At 46.5% G+C, this 13,349-nt stretch overlaps 1 long non-coding RNA gene across 3 annotated transcripts; it reads right to left on the reverse strand.

Annotated features, from left to right (window-relative positions):
- Nucleotides 1-689: 689 nt before the first annotated feature.
- On the reverse strand, nucleotides 690-9,988 carry LOC125929686 (uncharacterized). Of its 3 annotated transcripts, none has more exons than XR_007459934.1 (6): nucleotides 9,151-9,988; nucleotides 4,498-4,659; nucleotides 3,969-4,023; nucleotides 3,720-3,792; nucleotides 1,809-1,976; nucleotides 690-1,266 (listed from the first exon to the last, which is right to left on the reverse strand). It is a non-coding gene; the product is annotated as an uncharacterized LOC125929686 (long non-coding RNA). The 3 variants fall into 3 exon arrangements; XR_007459936.1 differs by having other exon boundaries at nucleotides 1,789-1,976; XR_007459935.1 differs by lacking the exons at nucleotides 690-1,266; nucleotides 4,498-4,659 and having other exon boundaries at nucleotides 1,426-1,976.
- Nucleotides 9,989-13,349: the final 3,361 nt, after the last annotated feature.

Consider the following 13,349-nt stretch of genomic DNA (forward strand, 5'->3'; position numbering starts at 1 on the left):
AAAGAAGCCCCAGAGAGCAGAAAAGTTAAATGAAGTCAAGGCACCGCCTGTCTCCTGGGACATCACGAGGTTTAAATGAGTCAGTACGTGTATAATGATTGGAATGGGGCCTGGTTTGTGGTACAAGCTGAGTGAATGTTAGTTGTCATAATAAGAGTAATAATAATAATATAAAATAAAATAAAAAGCAATAATTATTATCATTGGAACTATTACTTTTCAAGCAGTTCCACAGCATGATATCATGAACATCAGTCATGTAACTTCAGGAGAAGCCGGGGTCCCCTTTTGTACTGGGAGTGTGGGGTGCTGAGAATCACATTCTAGGGAGGAAGGTGAGAAGCCCTAAGGTGGTTCTGGGCAGGATGCCAGCACCCCCCACCCCCGCCGCCTTTACCCCTGGGCAGCCCCCTCTCTCTGGTCTAGCACTGCCAGCTCTGGGGGCCCCTGAGCACAGGGGTGGGGAGGGCAGGTGTGTCCCTTCAGTCTTAAGACTGGGATGCCCTTGAAAGTCTGAGAAGGCTTGAGGGGCAGGGAGGGGACTTCTGGGCAGAAACCGAGTCTGGGCCAAGCAAGTGTGACTGACATCAGCCCTCGTCCAGCCCTGACAGGTTAGAAGGCATGGGAAAGAGGTCCCTGAGATGGCCCAAGGGATGGGGGTTGTGGACTCCCAGCAACTGGCCCAGGGAGAAGCAGGAAGATTTGGTTTTATTTTTAAAATGATGAAGACGTTAAAAGAGTCCTGTAAGCATTTCACAGAATGGGTCTCTGTAGATGTCATTTACATAACAAGTGTCTAAATCATCAGTAATGGGGAGGAAACTGCAGATAAGGACGGAGCAGAGACGTTCTGGCAGCAGAGGCTTTGAGTAGCTATTTCAAGTCTGTGACAACGCCCTGTGGGTTTGGGGTTCTTGAAAGATGGGGAGAAAGGAGTGGGAAAACAGCCTCGGGTGTGGCTGGGGATTGGGGCTGATCCATGCCTTGTGGGCCTAGAGCGTAGAACTTATATATTTTTGGGTGGCACTTTTTAAGAAAAAGAACCCAGAATTACGTGTCAGATCTAAGAAAGGGTCACACAAGTGAGGGCCCTGCGGCTTCAGCCTCCGTGGCTCCTGAGGAAACCTGCCTCTGGTGATGCGTCAAACCCGGAGTTGTAGTAGGAAGACCTTTGTCCGCAGGTCTGCTGTGCCTCAGTAGCCCGTGTGACCTTGACCCGGCCACCTGTCCCTCTGCTGATCTCAGGAGATGATGCATTTGAAGGCCCTGTTCATGCATAAGAAAGAGAGGGCAGCAACACCAAGGATTTCCTCCTTGGGGAGAGATCAACAGCACGAGGCTTTTTAAAGCCTCCAAATAGGCTGCTGTACCATATTTAAATGCTGTTTTGATTCATGCACCCATTAAGCTACTTTATAGCTGACTGATGCCTTATTTTTATTCTTGTTTCAAAGCTAATTGCGTATCATACAGAGATGCCAACAATGTGGTAAAGCCTCCTATTCGGCCAGAGCAGACCTTCCTCTGTTGACTGTAGGTCCTCCCAGCCCCCTGCCATGACCCGCACTATTGTGGCCTGAACTGTGAGCATGATGTGTGCATGCACGCTCTTAGGGGTTCTCTTTCTGGAGTCCTCTTCCCTCTATAGTTTATGCTGAACACACTGACATGCACGAACATCAGTGCTCAAGCTCGTGTGTTGCTTTGCTGGCTTTGGTCCCAGCTCCCTGTAGTCCACTCCCATCCAAGTCAAAACAGCATCAGGTCCGGTTTTACCCAGCAACTCACGTTGTGTCATCAGGAGTTACCTTCGCCCTCTGCTTTCCATGTTGGCCTCACTGTCTAGTCAGTTTGTTGCGGGTGGTAGCCCCAACAGCTTCCCAAGGGAATAGAGGTTCTTGTTCACAAAAGTTCTGTGGCAAGTCCTGGCATGGGTTTGCTGGGCCCAGGTCACACGTCCAGCCTTCGATCCGTTACTAAAACAAAAGGCATGAAATCCACTGATTGGCCAGATCTAGGTTATGTGCCCACCTTTTGATTCTGTAGAGAGTTAACATCCCCCAAATTATATAGACTAGGAAAAACTGATGGGGCAAGGTCTTCAAAGGAAAAAAGATGTATTATTGGTATAAGATGAGGAAGTAAAGGGCAGGCAGGAAACATAGTCACAGATGTCTACGGTCCCATCCGGGACAGTGGAGCATCCTAGGATCTGAAGGGATAAGTACACCCCACAACTGGTGGAAAACCCAACTCAAAACCCCTAAGAACTGCACGTAACACCAGGTGTCATGGAGCCTGGACTTAAGAACCAAATGGAGACAAGAAGAATTGGAAACAAGCACAGGCTTTCCTGCTGGGGCTGCTGGCCTTGGGGGCTTGGGGATGGATATGGCACAGGTGCCCAGAGGCTGTATCAGTAGGGAACCTGGACACTGATGGCAAACAGCATGAGGATGAGAACCTCTGGAGGGATTCTCCTCGGAGTTTGTTAGAAATAAAGCATCTTTTTTTTTTTTTTGAGAGAGAGAGAGATTGAGTGTGAGCAGGAGAAGGGCAGAGGGAGAGGGAGAGAGAAAAATCTTAAACATGGAGCCTGACGTAGGGCTTGATCTCACAATTGGGAGATTATGACCTGAGCCGAAATCGAGGGCTGGACGCTAACCGACTGACCCACCCAGGCACCCCAGAAACATAGCATCTTGAGCCCCACTCCAGACCTCCTCCATCAGAATTTGAATTTTAATCAGGTGCCCAGTTGATTTATGTGCACTGCTAAAGACTCATCTCTCATCTCTTAGCCCTCACATTCAGGGGTGGTGGGACCTATGTTAGGTCTTTAATTCAGACTTTCTGGAAGACAGTGTGGTCGTGTGTATGAGGGAGCCTTAAAAATATTCATGCTTTTTGATGGAGCTGCTATTTCTACTTCTGAGACTGTTGCTTAGCAAAGTCATAAGAGGCAGGGACAAAGAATATTATGCACAAAGATGTCAATTGCAGTATTATTTATACTCAGAAACTACTATGTATTCACAAATAGGAAAGGGCAAAGTCAAGTATGACACATTGAACATTGACTGCTGTGTTACCATTTGAAATGTTGCTTTAAAAACAATTTTTTGGGGAATAAGCAGGGAATATAGTGATAAACCAGAGAGACGCAGTGCCTGGCCTCATGGAGCTGACATTCTACTGGGCAAGACAGACAGTAAGCAAGTGGACAAATGAGACAATTTCAGACCGTGACCAGTACAACAAAGAAAGAATGGGGTTATGTGGTAGAGAATCCTGGGTGGGTTGGGGAGGACTGTTCAGATGTGGCAAATAGGGAAAGCTTGTCCTAGGAGCTGTCATTTAAAGTGAAATCCAAAAGATGAGAGGGATCCAGAGAAACAAACAGGTAGGAAAAGATCATCCAGGCAGAAGGAATGGGAATTAGCAGGATGCTGGAGGTGGGGAGATTGGCTGTTTGGGAGATGTGTGGCTGGAGCAGGGTGAGCCAGGAGGAAGCTGGATGCTGAGGAAGCTGGAAAAACGAGCAATCCCAGACTCCTCCGGCCTTGTAGGCTGTGGGTAGAGTATGTCTTTTGTTCTTAAAGTGTTATTAACAGCGGATGGAGAAGGAAAATGATATCAGTAAGAAGACAGAATAGGAGGTCCTAGCGTATCTCCCCCCACAGAAACACTGACTTGCCAATCACCTACATACAAAATACCTTTGTGAGAGCTCTGGAGTTCAGTTGAAGGTATCAGCACCCCAGTGGACCACAAAATCCAGCATCAGTCACACTGAAAAGGGTAAAAGGAGCAGTTGCACTTTGCATGCATCATCCCTCCCCCGACCAACAAAACTCAGAGCCAAGAGAGATCCCCGCAGTCCATGACTTCTCTCTCCCTCAGGAGAAAGAACAAGAGAGGGTCCAGCTTCCTGACCTTTGGGGGCAATGCCCAAAAGCCCTGCTTACCTTGGCACATTAGAGCACTGAGGAAATTGGTATGGCTTGGATCATCGGAGAGCAGCTGAGAACAAAGTAAAGGGCAGACGCTTATAGCAACTAGCATGTATATCCCCAAACCACAGCCCCCCACAGATGGGGCTCCACACATCCCCACACGTGGCATGCAGATCTCAGCATCTAGGAAGGATCTCGGCAATAGCCTTGATTCTGCAGGATTGGGAGAAGGTGCACGACTCTGAAACTGTTTCCTCAGGAGGGATGGAGAGAAGTGGAACTTTTACCCATTGTCCTGGCATATTGATGCATTACCCTATGGAAAGGGGGTGGTTAACTCTTGGCACTCAACATGGCTGTGTAGGGTAGGGAGAGGGCACAAAATCCTAAGGCATGCTTTACAGAGGGGAGGGGAGGAAGTGGAACTTGCACCCAGTGCCCTGGCATATTAGGGCAATGCCCTAGGGGAAAGCAATGGGTAACTCTCAGCACCTGGCATGGCTCTGTGGGATTTAGAGAAGGCACACAATCCTAAGATTACCTCCCCAGAATGTAGTGGAAGTGGAGTGGTCCATAGAAAAGGTTTGAGAGATATCCAGAATCTTTAGGCAGGCTGTCTGATGAAGGTCTTTTCTTCCCAAATCCTGTCCATAAATACTGGAAGAGGTGACTACTTCTTTATATATGCAGACACCACCACAGGCTATAAAGATCATGAAGAATCAGGGAAACATAACATCACCAAAGGAACAAAACAAGACTCCATTAACTGACCCCAAAGAAATGGAGATCTATGAATTGCCTTACAAAGAATTATAAATTGTCATTTTAAAAATCTCATTGAACTATGAGAGAGCACAGATAGACAACAAAAGGTAGAAAAACAATCTATGATCAAAATGAGAAGTTCAACAAAGAGAAACCATAAAAAAGAACCAAAACAAATTCTGGACCTAAAGCACACAATGCCTGAATTGAAAAAGTCAGTACAGTAGCAGACTTGATCAAGTAGAAGCAAGAATCAGTGAACCTGAGGAGAGGATATTTGAAACTGTCTACTCAGAGGAGCAAAAAGAAAGAGGAATAAGAAAGAGTTAAGAAAGCCTACAGGATTTATGGGGCACCATCAAGAAAACCAATATAAAATAATGGGTGTTCCAGAAGAAGAAGAGAAGGAGAAGGTGGCAGAAAGCTTATTTAAAGAAGTAATAGCTGAAAACTCCCCAAATCTAGGAAGAGAGATGGACATCCAGATTCATGAAGCCCAAAAGATACAAAATAGGTTGAATCTAAGAAGGTCTACAGTGAAGCACATGAGAACTGTCAAAAGTCAAAAAGTTTGAAAACAGCAAGAGAAAAGCAACTCATATACAACAGAACTCCATTAGGATTATCAGCAGAATTGTTAGCAGAAACCTTGAAGGCTAGCAGAGAGTGGAATGATATATTCAAAATGCTGAAGGAAAAAAATCTACCAACCAAGAATACTCTACCTGGCAAAATTCTTCTTTAAAAATGAAGCAGAGGAGCACCTGGGTGGCTCAGTTGGTTAAGCATCTGACTCTTGGTTTTGGCTCAGGTCATGATCTCATAATTTGTGAGTTTTAGCCCCACATTTGGGTCTGCACTGACAAAGTGGAGCCTGCTTGGGATTCTCTCTCTCCCTCTCTCTTTGCCCCCTACCCGGCATCAAAATAAAAAATAAACTTAAAAAAAATAAAAATGAAGGAGAGATCAAAACTTTCCCAGACAAACAAAAATCAAGGGAGTTTGTTATCACTAGACCTTTTTTTTTTAATGTTTATTTGTTTTTGAGAGAGAGAGAGAGAGAGAGAGAGAGAGTGTGGAAGTGGAGGAGCAGAGAGAGATGGAAACACAGAATCTGAAGCAGGCTCCAGGCTCCGAGCTGTCAGCACAGAGCCTGATGCAGGGCTTGAACTCACAAACCACGAGATTATGACCTGAGCCAAAGTTGGATGCTAAACCTACTGAGCCACCCAGGCACCCCTCACTAGACCAAGGGGAGTTTGTCAAGTTGAAATGAAAGGACACTAAACAGCAACACAAACGTATATGAAAGTATAAGTCTTACTGGTAAGGGTGAATATAAAGACAAATAAAGAACAATGCAATACTGTAATGATTATACACAAATCACTCTTAATCCAAGTATAAAAGTTAAAAAACAAAAGTATTAAGGATAACTAAAACTATAAAAATTTGTTAAGGGTGCACAATATAAAATATGCAAATTGTGACATCAATAACATAAAATGTGTGTGGGGGGAGTAAAAGTGTAGAGTTTTTGTATGTGGTGGAAATCAAGTTGTTATCAGCTTAAAATGGACTGTTAAAACTATAAGATGTTGTGTATAAGCCTCATGTAACCACAAAGGAAGTATTTAAAGAAGATACACACGAAAAAGAAAGTAATCAAAGCATATAATATCAAAAAAAATCATCACATCATAAGGGAAGACAGCAAAAGAATAAGAGGGGAATAAAATAACTACAAAAGAAACAGAAAATGATGAATAAATGCCAATAGTAAGTCCTTACCTATCAATAACTAAGTGTAAATAGTTTAAACTCACCCATCAAAAGCCATAGAAAGACTGAATGGATAAAACAACAGGCTGCAACTATATATTGAGTACATGAGACTTTAGCTTCAAAGACACACAAGGGCTGAAAATGATGGGCTAGATAAAAGATACTCCTTGCAAATGGTGACCAAAAGAGAGTAGGGGTGGTTATACTATATGAGATAAAATAGACTTTAAGTCAAGAACTATAAGAGATAGAGAAGATCATTATGTAATGATAACAGGTTTAGTTCAACAGGAAGATATAACAATTATAAATATGTATGCACTGAACATCAGAGTTCCTAAACATATAAAGCAAACATTGACAGTTCTGAAGGAGACTTCAGTAGGAGGAGACTTCAATGCCCAACTTTCAATAGTGGACAGAAAATCCAAATGGAAAATCAATAAGGAAATTGCATATTTGAACAACTCTATAAACAAAATGTACCTAAAAGACATATAGAGCACCCAACAGTTGCAGAATACACACTCTTCTCAAGCACACACAGAACATTCTCATAGATAAAACACATAACAGGTCACAAAACAAGTCTTAACAAATTTAACAAGATGAAAATCATCCCAGGTATCTTTTCTGTCTACAGTGGAATGAAGCTAGAAATCAGTGACAGAAGAAAATGGGAAAATTCACAGATATATGGAAATTGAACAACATATCCTTGAACAGTCATTGGAAAGAAAAAACTAAAAGGGAAATTAGAAAATATTTCAAGACACATGAAAATGAAAATACAGTATACCAAAACCTTGCAAAAACAATATTAACAGGTACTGAGAAACACCTCCGTAAAAAAGAAAAATCTCAAATAAATAATCTAGCTTTATACCTCAAGGTTCTAGAAAAAGAACAGACACAGCCCAGAGTTAGCAGAAGGAAAGAAATAATGAAGATCAGAGCAGAAATAAATCACATAGAAAATAGAAAAATAGTAGAAAAAAAATAGATGAAACTAAGTTTGGTGGTTTGAAAAGAGAAACAAAATTGACAAACCCTTAGCAAGACTAAGACAAAAAAGAGAGGACATAAAGAAAATTGTAAATGAAAGAGAAGACATCACAACAGATGCCACAGAAATAAAAAAGAAAAGAAACGACTATGAACAATTTTATGCCAATAAATTGGACAACCTGCAAGAATAGGACAAATCCCTAGAAACATACAACCTACCAAGGCAGAATTTGGAAGAAAGAGAAAGTTTGAACACACTAACAATAAATAAGAATATTGAATCAGTAACCAAACACCTCCCAACAAGGGAAAGTGAGACCAGGTGTCTTCACAGGTGAAGTCTACCATTCAAAGAATTAATAGCAATCCTCAAATGCTTCCAAAACCTACAGGAAGAAGCACGATACTTCTGAACTCATTTTATGAAGCCAACATTACCCTGACAGGAAAGCCAGATAAAATATTAGAAATAGAGTGACCATATGATTCAGCAGCGCCACCTCTTGGTACATACCCAAAGGAATCAAAATAATCTCAAGGAGATACCTGCACCCCCATGTTCACTGAAGCATTGTTCACAGTAGCCAAGACATGGAAGCAACCTAAATGCGTATCGACTCATGATGAACAAAGAAAATGTGGTATATAGTCTCAATGGGATATCAGTACGCCTTTAAAAAGAAGGAAATCCTGCCATTTGCAACAACACGGATAAACCTGGAGGACATTATGCTAAGTGAGATAAGTCAGATACAGAAGGACAAACACTACATAATATCACTTAGATGGGGAAGCTAAAATAGTCAGATATAAAAGAGAGTAGAATGGTGGTTTCCAGGGGCTGGAGAAAGGGGGAAATGGGGAGGTGATGGTCAAAGGGCACAGAGTTTCAGTTGGACAAGATGAGTAAGTCCTAGAGATTTACATGGCACAGTACCTATCATTAATATTGCCATTTTATATATGTAAAACTTTGCGGAGGGGGTAGATTTTTAGGTTAAGCATTCATATCAGAAAAAAATAACAGTTTTAAAAAAATTTTTTTAATGTTTATTTTTTGAGAGAGAGAGACACACACAGACACACAGAGTGCAAGCTGGGGAGGGGCAGAGAGAGGAAGACACAGAAACCAAAGCAGGCTCCAGGCTCTGAGCTGTCAGCACAGAGCCTGACGTGGGGCTTGAACTCATGGGACACGAGATCATGACCTGAGCTGAAGTTGGATGCTTAACTGAATGAGCCACCCAGGCGCCCCAAGAAAAAAATAATAATAAATAAAGAGGATGGAAGAAACTTTTGGAGGTGATGGATGTGTTTATGGTGTAGACAGTCATGACGGTTTTACAGATGTCACTTATCTCATACGTCATCAGGTTGTATACAGTAAATACGTACACCTTTGTGTAGGTCAGTTACACCTCAGTAGAGAGGTTAAAGAAAAAAGTCGACGGAGGGGACTCTGATTCGGTCCAGGTTGCTAAAAGCCTCAGGAATAGGGTCACTGGGGCACATTTCTAATCCACATTAAGTGAGCAAAGCTGGCATAGAACAGTACAAACTGTCTTTTGACTGTATAAAAAGATTTAAAAAAAAAAGCCTGGAGATAAACCTGCAAAAATGTTATAGTCATTACCTCCTGGTGGTGGGATTGCAGATGATTTATACTTGTTTTTCTTAAGCTTTTCTGTATTTCTTCCACACGAGAAAACACAATAGAGGTGATTTCAGAATCTGAATTTGTATCCAGTCGCAGTGATTAGTCGCAGACACCAGAATCCACTCTTTCTGGTTTGAGCAGAGTGGAATTTATTCCTGGGTGTTCGGATTGAGATTCCAGAACTACCAGGGGAATAAACTTTGACGCGCCATGGCCAGGGACAGCATAGCCTGGACAATCAGCTAACCCTGCCTGAGACTGTTGCCACGGAAACACCACTGTCTGTGATGCTCAGGCCCAAACACTGGAGCCAGCTGCTGTGGGAGAACCAGACCTTTCTGTTCCCTGCCAGCCGGGGCGTCCCATCTGCCCACCGCTCTGTGTTGCTCACTTCCACCTTCTATACCTTGGGCAGGCATCTATCTAGAGCAGCTGAGACCACCCACAGAAACCTAGCTGCAAGGGTGTCTGGGAAATGTAGATTTCAGTTTTTTCCAGAGACCAACTACCACAGGGCATGGAAGGAGGGGATTGGCACCCTTGTTTAATGACTCAGTCCGCAAGGTCCACCACAGAATCAAAACAAGAGTGACCAGAATGGTTCCTTACACCCTTGACTTTCTGAAAGGCACATGAAGGCTTAATCATCCATTGTGTTGTCATAAGGACAACGGGAGGCTTTCTTAGTCCAGAGAGCACTGGCCACCAGCGTCCCTTGCCCTAGCCTCCTCAGTACACACTGGCCTGACTTCTAACTGCCAGCACCTCCTTGCTGCTGGAGACCCCTTGGCCACTTGGGCGGTAGGCCGAAGTGTGGAGACGGCGTTCCCAGGACACTTCAGCCAGTACCCCAGCTGCCTTGCCTCTTGGCTGGGAGAGCTCTGCACACGGCTTCCTGGTGGCCCGGTTCCTGTTTTCCACAGTAGTGGGCTCCTGCACGGTGTGGATGGCTTGATAGCCTTGATTTGCTGCCTTCCCTTCCTTTTCTCACTTCCCTTCCCCCCTCGCCTTCACCTCCCAAATAAACAACTTGTGCCACAATCCTTGTCTCCAGGCATGTCTGGGGCCACTCAAAGTAACGCGTCCGTGGCCTACGCGTGCACACATGTGAAGCCTCATGCTGGCTCCGGGTGTTGGTTGAACACGTGTGAGGCTGCATTTGTGACCTTGCATCTGTTCGTGCCAGTTTGGAAAGGCGCCCTATTCCTGGTTCTCACCCCCTTCGGCAGGGAACCAGAGGGCTCCAGTATGCTCCCCGCCGCCTGCCACCTCACCCACGCTGACGCCACGGCCAAGCGTGCACGTGTAGGTGTCGCCCTCACCAGAGTTCTGCCCAGCCGTTCTCTGCCCTTTCTCCCCACAGCATTTATTACTCCTTCTGCCCTAAGACCGTGCTGCTATGCCTTGAGGTTCAAACATGAGCATGACCATCCTCGGTTTAAACAGGGACCGCTGTGTGCCGCTCGTAGCGTGTGAGGTGGCAGCCAGCTCCGTTACGGGCTCACTTAACAAACATCCCCCCACCCCCTGCAGCCCACTGGATGCCAGGCCCCACGCTGGGCTCTGGCACTTGGGGACACATCATCTACTACAGAATCACCCTTCCCTCCTTCCCTCCTGTGCTGCAGGTCTGCCCGTGAGCGGCCACCCAGCAGCCTAGCGGCAGGGAGCCCGCGTTCTCAAGTGACGCCTCAGGCAGGTGGCAAGAGAAGCGGCTTTATCAATCAGCTGCTGTGTGTCATACTCGAGCCTTGTCTCCTTACAGCACTCGTGGGGGTCGTTATCATCCCCGATCCACAGATGAGGAAACTGAGGCTCATAGAGGTTGAGTGACATTCTGAGGCCACTGGGCAGCAGTAAGTGGCAGTGCTGGGTCTGGGACCAGGAAGCTCTAAGGGTCTGTTCTTGTTTCCCTGGCATGTCCTGGCTTCCCAGACACGGGACATCCCAGAATGATGGGCTCCTGGCATTGACGCGTCACTGTAACTCAGCCACTAACCAGCAGCCTCTACATTGTCTTAGCACCAGAGACGCCACAGTGAACCTAACAAACCCCTTGTCTCCTTGGAGCACCCCCTTACTGAGGAATAGATACAGTAAACAAGATCACTTCCAATGGGGCGGAGCGAAGGCTACCCCGTGGGGTGATGCGAGGGAGAGGTGTTGAGGAGCATTTTCTACTGCTGTGTAACAAACGACCCCAACACTTAGCGGTTTACAGAGGCGACCTTTTCTTGTCTTGGTGCGCGTGGGTCAGGAGCCCAGGAGCAGGATAGCTGGGTGGTTCTGACTCACGGTCTCTGAGATCGCCAGCAAGGTGTCGGTTGGGGCTGCATCAGCCGGAGGGCTGGGAAATGTACCTGTAAGCTACCAACACATGGTTGGTGGCCGGGGCGTCAGGACCTTACCACGTGGGTCTCTCCAGGGCCGCTCACAGGACAGTTCAGCTGGCTTCCTGCAGGGTGAGGTCAAGGTGGACATTAAGAGTGAGATGCGCACATGCACGTGTGCTCGTGGGCGTGCACACACAGGCTCTGCTTGCTTGCTTTTCTGCCACAGCTCTGAGGAAATGGAAAACAAAAACAAAACAAGAACCTTCTATAGCTGCTCCTAAGGATGGCGCCTCCTGTGGCTCCAGGCCCCCGGAGGACGGCTTTGGAGCGTCTTCCAGCTAATGGAGGCCTCATCGGCTCCTTGCTGCATCCCCCGGGGTGAGGAAGCATCACACGCTTCTGTTGGCCCTTCTGGTCATCCATCACCTGCCACGGTGGGGGGCAGTGTGGCCTGTGTTGGCTTGCGCTGATGCCACTTGGAATTGCCAGGCAGGAGTCCGTGGCCCTTCTAGAATGAGGGTTCAGGCAACTAGAACACACGTGGCTGGGAGACACCTGCTTTTCACCTTACTTGCTACCGGCGAGGGCGCAGGGGCGGCTGGGTGTGGCCAGAGGAACCCACCTGTGACAGTGGGCCTGGATGTTTGAGGAACAGAGTGGGGGCTCTGGCCCTCTTTTGAAAATAACTCGTCACCTTGCCAAACAGTCTGTTCCTATTTTTCCATTTTAAAATTGTGGCTTCTACATACAGAGGACATACGAAGTGTCCATGTACATATGTAGGGGTGTGTGTGTGTGTGTGTGTGTGTGTGTGTGTGTGTGCAGGTCACAGATTCACTATGGTACAGACACCTTGCCTCACCACCTAAGTCCACAAGGGGGGGGCGGCCAGCAGCCTGGCGACCACGTACTGTTCCCCCGACAGCAACGTCTCTCTGGGGGAGGACTGGTGGCCCGACTTTTGTGGCTTCATGGTTTAACTCCCAGGTGGGCACCTTGCAGCTGAGGCACCGAGTTTTGGCTGCTTTGCTTCATTCAGGTGGATTGTGACATGTGCCTTCTCTGGCTGCCTCGGCCACTCCCCCCCTGCTGGGGGTGGCCAGGGCTTGTGTGTTCTCCTGGGGGCTTAGCATCCCTTGTTTGGTGTGGATGGGCCACATTCACCCATTTTCCTGCCGAGACACAGGAGGCCTCTTCCAGCTCAGGGCTCAGGGAGCACATCACTCGGGCCAAATCGGTGCGGGATTATTTATTACCTCAGTACCCGGGGTTGTTGTCTCACCACTTCGAAGAATGAAGAAGGAGACACAAAATGAGCAGTAGGCCAGTTGATTAGAGTAGAGGATCAGAAAGGAAGGGCAGTAGCAAAGGTCTCTTTGCAGAGAGGGGGCGTTCGAAAGTGAATGCCCGAGGCCTCTAGGTGAGGGTCTCTGTTTTAGAAGGTTCCAGTCAGGCCTCTCTTCCCTTCCCCCTCGTTCCTTCTCAGGTCCCACCCTTATTGACTTGATCACTCTAGGTGCTGGGTTGTCCATTCCCGATCGTCTCGACCCCCTTGTGTGTGGGGTGGTCTGTGGCCGTATCGATCCCTTGTGGGTCATACGTTTAATGGCCTGCTACTTAGTTTTAGCCAGGTCTTTTGTCACATTCCTGAGGGGGACCTGACGGGGAGGAGGTTGGTGCCTGGTACATGCTTAAGGGGAACCACACACCTGAAGGGGTTCGCTATGGTCAGACCCTCCCAGCATTGTTCCAAAATGCATGTTTTTCCCCACCCAGGGACCTCAGGTCCTAAACGTCCCCTCTCTGCCCACTGAATCCAGTCTTTTCCTACCACAAAGTCAT

This window comes from Panthera uncia, chromosome A2 (genome assembly GCF_023721935.1).
Source record: "Panthera uncia isolate 11264 chromosome A2, Puncia_PCG_1.0, whole genome shotgun sequence".
Taxonomy (NCBI): Eukaryota; Metazoa; Chordata; class Mammalia; order Carnivora; family Felidae; genus Panthera; species Panthera uncia.